General features: G+C 59.0%; 3 non-coding genes across 3 annotated transcripts in view; all 3 read left to right on the forward strand.

Annotated features, from left to right (window-relative positions):
• The first annotated feature begins 1,573 nt into the window (after positions 1-1,573).
• On the forward strand, positions 1,574-3,388 carry LOC142795728 (small subunit ribosomal RNA). The gene has a single exon (XR_012893260.1). It is a non-coding gene; the product is annotated as a small subunit ribosomal RNA (ribosomal RNA).
• Positions 3,389-5,107: 1,719 nt separating this feature from the next.
• Positions 5,108-5,260, forward strand: LOC142795725 (5.8S ribosomal RNA). Its single transcript, XR_012893257.1, has one exon. It is a non-coding gene; the product is annotated as a 5.8S ribosomal RNA (ribosomal RNA).
• A 1,154-nt stretch (positions 5,261-6,414) lies between these two features.
• LOC142795726 (large subunit ribosomal RNA) overlaps positions 6,415-6,564 on the forward strand; it is a 4,002-nt gene continuing 3,852 nt past the window's right edge. Inside the window, exon 1 of the ribosomal RNA XR_012893258.1 lies at positions 6,415-6,564. This exon is cut by the window's right edge and continues 3,852 nt beyond it. This is a non-coding gene — a ribosomal RNA (large subunit ribosomal RNA).

The raw sequence follows: 6,564 nt of genomic DNA on the forward strand, positions 1-6,564 counted from the left end.
GGAGTTCGGGACGCCGATGCGAAAGTGGGAAGCGCCGCTCGGATCTTCGCCGTTTTTGGAGGAGTCAGTGGCGGCACTCCGGTGAAGCCAAGGTGCGCCAATTCGCGCACGATATCGGCGTCTTTCGACGTGCCCGCCGGCCACCGTCGCACGAGTACGGCAAACCTCGTCTGCCGGGGCGGGGTTTGCGACGCCGACGCAAAAGTGGGAACCGCCGCTCGGATGTTCGCCGTTTTTGGCAGAGTGAGTGCTGGCACTCCGGCGAAGCGAAAGAGCGTGAATGCGCCCACGAAAGTAGCGTATTTGGACGTGCTTGACGGCGACCGCCGCAGGAGTACGAAAAACCACGTCAGCCGGGGCGAGCGACCCACGGCGGTCTGGGTGCTTATCGCTGCTATTATAGGGGCACCCCGGCAGACGCAGAAAGAAAAAAAAAAATGGGGACATGGCGTGCGTCACCGTGCGGCTTCGCAGCGTTGCCGAAGTCGCCGAGCCCTTCGACTGAGCCGAACGGCGGACAGGGAACGTTGGTCGGCCGTTCTAACCTGTCGGTGCCACGCCGAGACGTCGTTAAGGAAAACCGCGTCGTGGGCCTCTACGACGCCGTCGAGTCGTTGTACGTTTGGTGTCCAGCGTGTCGGCGGCGAGTAGCGGACACGTCGTTCACGACTTCGGTCTTTCGCAGTCGACGCGAACTTGCGGAGAGTCGTGGTGCCTCACGTTTTCGGCAGAAACCGCGGCGGAATTTTCCCGTGCGTGCGCGCACGACCTCGGTGCTGTGCCGTCAGCGTAGTGTTGCACAAACTCGTGGCCTACCCAAGGTGCGGTACGTTTGCGGCCGTATCCTCGGTGGGAATTTCGTGAGTAGGGTCGCAAATTCTACGACCTCGGCGGGTTTGAGAGCGACGTAGACTTGTGGCACGCTCAACATGCCACACGTTTCGGGGCACACCCGCGGTGAAATTTTCTCGAGTACGCTCGTATTAGGGCCCAAGGAGGTCTGGGTACTTATCGCTGCTATTATGTGGGGGTTCTCGTGAGCGGCGTACGCGAAAGCGACCGGGTGTCTGATATGCGGCGGGCTTCGGCCTCGTCAAGCGTGTCCTCGGGTCTGCTCCAGGGGAATCCACGGCAGTCGTCTGCAGCCTCATCCGCTTGATGCGTTAGGGGCTGGTTGTCGGACGGTGCCGTTTTACCACGATATCGAGGTGTGTTCCGTGTCGTCCTCGGGCGATTCAGATGCGAAAGCGCCGAAGACGCGGGCGTGACCCGTCGTCTGGCGGCTTTGCAGTCTCGGCTCCGTTGCTAGTTCCGGCCGGTCCACCGACAGTGCAGCGGGCTTGGGCAACCCGCACGGCGCGACCGAGTCGATGCAACGAAAAAGAGCGAGCATGAACGTGCTTCTTGCCGCACGGCTCCCACTCGTCTTTCGGGAAGGTTGTGCCGTAGCGAGCTCGAACGCCGTCATCTCGGAGTGCAAAATAAGCGTGTTGGGGCGCCTGAAGGTGGCCTCCGCCGCACACAGACTGCGTCCGGCCCGCCGAGGGCGAGGACGGACGCGCAGTCGAACGATTACCTGGTTGATCCTGCCAGTAATCATATGCTTGTCTCAAAGATTAAGCCATGCATGTCTAAGTACATGCCGAAATAAGGCGAAACCGCGAATGGCTCATTAAATCAGTTATGGTTCCTTAGATCGTTTCTTCCTACTTGGATAACTGTGGCAATTCTAGAGCTAATACATGCAGTGAGCCTGGAGCCCTTTGGGTAACGGGTGCTTTTATTAGACCAAGATCGATCGGGTTTCGGCCCGTATTGTGTGGTGACTCTGGATAACTTTGTGCTGATCGCATGGCCACGAGCCGGCGACGTTTCTTTCAAGTGTCTGCCTTATCAACTTTCGATGGTAGGTTACTTGCTTACCATGGTTGTTACGGGTAACGGAGAATCAGGGTTCGATTCCGGAGAGGGAGCCTGAGAAACGGCTACCACATCCAAGGAAGGCAGCAGGCGCGCAAATTACCCACTCCCGGCACGGGGAGGTAGTGACGAAAAATAACAATACGGGACTCTTTTGAGGCCCCGTAATTGAAATGAGTACACTCTAAATCCTTTAACGAGGATCAATTGGAGGGCAAGTCTGGTGCCAGCAGCCGCGGTAATTCCAGCTCCAATAGCGTATACTAAAGCTGCTGCGGTTAAAAAGCTCGTAGTTGGATCTCAGTTCCAGACGAGTAGTGCATCTACCCGATGCGACGGCTCGGACTGAACATCATGCCGGTTCTTTCTTGGTGCACTTCATTGTGTGCCTCGAGATGGCCGGTGCTTTTACTTTGAAAAAATTAGAGTGCTCAACGCAGGCGAGTCGCCTGAATAAACTTGCATGGAATAATAGAACAAGACCTCGTTTCTGTTCTGTTGGTTTTTGGAATACGAGGTAATGATTAAGAGGGACGGACGGGGGCATTCGTATTGCGGCGCTAGAGGTGAAATTCTTGGACCGTCGCAAGACGAACTACTGCGAAAGCATTTGCCAAGAATGTTTTCATTGATCAAGAACGAAAGTCAGAGGTTCGAAGGCGATCAGATACCGCCCTAGTTCTGACCATAAACGATGCCAACCAGCGATCCGCCTGAGTTACTCAAATGACTCGGCGGGCAGCTTCCGGGAAACCAAAGTATTTGGGTTCCGGGGGAAGTATGGTTGCAAAGCTGAAACTTAAAGGAATTGACGGAAGGGCACCACCAGGAGTGGAGCCTGCGGCTTAATTTGACTCAACACGGGAAAACTTACCCGGCCCGGACACTGGGAGGATTGACAGATTGAGAGCTCTTTCTTGATTCGGTGGATGGTGGTGCATGGCCGTTCTTAGTTGGTGGAGCGATTTGTCTGGTTAATTCCGATAACGAACGAGACTCTAGCCTATTAAATAGGTGCGGGGTTCCCAGCACCTTACAACCTTCTTAGAGGGACAAGCGGCTCCTAGCCGCACGAAACAGAGCAATAACAGGTCTGTGATGCCCTTAGATGTCCGGGGCCGCACGCGCGCTACACTGAAGGAAGCAGCGTGTCTTTATCCCTGTCTGAAAAGACTGGGTAACCCGTGGAACTTCTTTCGTGATTGGGATAGGGGCTTGCAATTGTTCCCCTTGAACGAGGAATTCCCAGTAAGCGCGAGTCATAAGCTCGCGTTGATTACGTCCCTGCCCTTTGTACACACCGCCCGTCGCTACTACCGATTGAATGATTTAGTGAGGTCTTCGGACCGATGTCCGGCGCGGCCTTTCGGTTGCGCCGGTCTGTTGGAAAGATGACCAAACTTGATCATTTAGAGGAAGTAAAAGTCGTAACAAGGTTTCCGTAGGTGAACCTGCGGAAGGATCATTAACGGATTGTGAAGGGTGAGCGCCTCAGCTGCGTCTGCGCCCGACACTTTCTGCCGCTGACCCCGTTTGGACGCGGGGTCGGCTTTTCCCCACGGGGCTGCCTGAATGTGGAGCGGCACCCCGTGACAAATTGTTGCGCCCAGCGGACGCCAACACCGCGACCTTGGACGGTCGGCCAGGTGGCGGACGCGGGTACAAACGGCGCAACGCACTCATAGGTCGGCTTTCGACCCGCCACTGCACCGTGGCTCGAAGCGCTCGAAATGCGCGACCCGACCGCTGCGGGACCGCCTAGTACTGTAAACAGGAGCGGCGGAGCGCGAACGGCGAGTCGTGGTTACGTCGGTAGAAGGCGAGGCTGCGCGTTCCCGAAACGCCAGCCGAGTGCCCTCCCGACCGTTCGAGCGTGCAAGAACGAGACCCGACAATCGCGCGGCGACTGCCAAGTACGAGAGGAACGGCACAAGCGTCGGCGGTCGGTCAAGGAACTGGCGATGTGACGGGTCCGCTGTGCACCAGTGCATACCGTCCCGCCGTCCGCGGCAAGCGCCTCCGCGTCCTCGGGTGACGGAGGCTGCCGGTCGGTTCTTGCAGGCGAGGGATCTCGCTGGCACCGGTTCGCGTTGACGCGCGGCCGGTCATGGCACGGCGATGCGACGGCCGAGGTGCGCAGTACTCGATGGAGGAACCGCACGCTCCGATGACCGTCCCGCCCTCCGCGGCGTATGCGTACCGACCGTAATGGTTGCAGCAGCGCCGGCCGGCTTTTGAATTCGCCACACGAAACACGGTGCGAGATCGCGGTTAGGGGAGCGTCGACGTTGCCAGGCGTTTTGCTTGCTGCCGAGGGAAAGGCGGCACGGCCACGTCGCGCTCGTCGCGATTAGCGGGTCTGCGCGCTTTGGGAAGGTGCCGCAACGACTTGCCGAAAGAGGAAGCACGGAAGAACGAGGGACTTGGACGTCCCGACAATTGAACGCACTTGCGGCCAGGCCCTTGCTGGCTTCGTTCTTCCGCCTCGAGTAGGCTCGTACGCGGCTCCGGCGCCGAAAGTGGTCCTTGGCACCGACTTCGGTGGACGTGGGAAGTGCCGCGCAAGTACGGCGCGCCTGGCTCCACCTGTTGGCTAAAGTAGGCAGCCGGATCGGCATTTTGGTGTGCGGTGGCAAACCGTGGATGCGAAAAAAGCTTGTGCGATTTCGTGGAACAAAAAGCGGGGGTCCCCCTTTTTATGCGGAGGAGACCGACCCGCCCGCCGTGGTGAACCGCGACGCCACGGTAAAAACGGGAGAGGCTTGTCGATGGGACCGTGCATCCCGCGCTCCACGGAGGCCGGGAGGCGGCCGCCCGAGGAAATGTGTAGCCGTCGAGGCCCGCATCTGCGTGCACTCTTATCCAAATGGGTGTACCGCAGGCATTTTCTGGTTAGGCGGGCCAATGAGAGCGAGCACACAACGATACCTACGGGTCCGGCTTGGAGAACCGGCTTCGACGCCTCCCGAGTATTTATAGAGGGGTGGACCACGAAAGCACTCGCAAGTAGCGGAAGCGAAACGCCGTCCGAAACACACCGTTTGCTCGATTTGCGGCAGCCGAAAAAGGCGCGGCAGAGTTTTGGAGTCCAAGCGTGCGCTGAAAAGCGCCCTTCTTGGCCACTGTTTGGCCGAGTGCCAGAAACGTTTGGTTTTGACTGTACGGAATTGAACAAACACTTTTTCACGACTCTAAGCGGTGGATCACTCGGTTCTCGGGTCGATGAAGAACGCAGCCAGCTGCGAGACTTGGTGTGAATTGCAGGACACACTGAGCACTGATTCTTTGAACGCACATTGCGGCCTTGGGTCTTCCCTTGGCTTCGTCTGTCTGAGGGTCGGATCACATATCAAGAGAGCCTTCGGCGCACAAGGGAACGTGAGCCGTCGACTCGTTTTGACCGCGTCGGCAACACGGACAGCACGCTGAACACCTCACAGCGAGCGCCAACAGCGGCCACTCAAGGGCGAGACGGTGGCGACCGTCGTGCCAGAGCCCAACCGAAACGGGGGCGACCGACTGCATTGAGGATGTGGCACCTCGTTGAGACCGCCGCAGGACTTCGAGTCGGAAGGAAGCCTGCAGGGAAAGTGCGGTCGAGGTTGCGTACTCCTCTCTGCGACCGGGCGCGCAAGAGCTGCGAGAGCCACGGACGCGCAACTTTAACGCACGGTAAACACGAGGAGCGAAAGCCGGCCAGCAAAGCTTCTCCAGCCGTGCGCAAAGTGCGCGAGATCGCAGCCTTGCGTTGCGCTTGTTGCCCTCGAAGTAAGCAGGGTGTCCCGTAGACCGGGCGCTCGAACACGCTGCGGGGCCGTGCCTCCTCCAGGCTTTGCCGCGCGAACAGGGAACGTTCGCGCGCAAAGCGCAGGGAGGTGAGGAGGCTGCGCCCGACGTTTGCGGTTCGCTGCGTACGCGGTTGATGCGGAGAGCACGGCGCGACGACTTGCCGCGAAGCGGAAAAAGTCTCCCGCACGAGTTGGCGAAACGTTGGCGAAGCTTAAGGCGTTCTCGTCGTAGTCCGCCGTCGGTCTAAGTGCTTCGCAGTTCCCGTCCCGTTCAAAAAACTGGGCCACTCCAGTTGGGGCGGGGGCGACGCTACACGAGACGATGCCTCTCGCCAGGCTGCGTGGCTGCCCTTGCGGCGGCGGCGACTGGCCTCGGCGGTGTTTGGGCTTTCGACACGGTCGTTTATCACGCAACTGCTCGGACGACGCACGCGCGCAGCGGAATGCCGCTTGCCAGCCTTGTGAAGATGTGACCCTGTACAGGGTTGCGGGCGCACTTGGTAGGGCGTCGTACTCGGTTCGCGATGGGTTTACGAACGTGTCCCGTCACTTCCACGTCACACCGGTTGTGCGCCGCACGCGTGCAGCGGGGAAGCCGATTGCCAGCCTTGTGAAGAAGTGGCCCTGTACAGGGTTGCGGGCGCACTTGGTAGGGCGAGCGCACGCGGTCGTGCAGGAAGTTGATGGAAGCGAATGTATCCGCTGTCGACCTCAGATCAGGCGAGACAACCCGCTGAATTTAAGCATATCACTAAGCGGAGGAAAAGAAACCAACAGGGATTCCCCGAGTAGCTGCGAGCGAAACGGGACCGAGCCCAGCACCGAATCCCCCGTCCTTGCAGGCGGTCGGGAAATG

Source organism: Rhipicephalus microplus, unplaced genomic scaffold (genome assembly GCF_043290135.1).
Source record: "Rhipicephalus microplus isolate Deutch F79 unplaced genomic scaffold, USDA_Rmic scaffold_828, whole genome shotgun sequence".
Taxonomy (NCBI): Eukaryota; Metazoa; Arthropoda; class Arachnida; order Ixodida; family Ixodidae; genus Rhipicephalus; species Rhipicephalus microplus.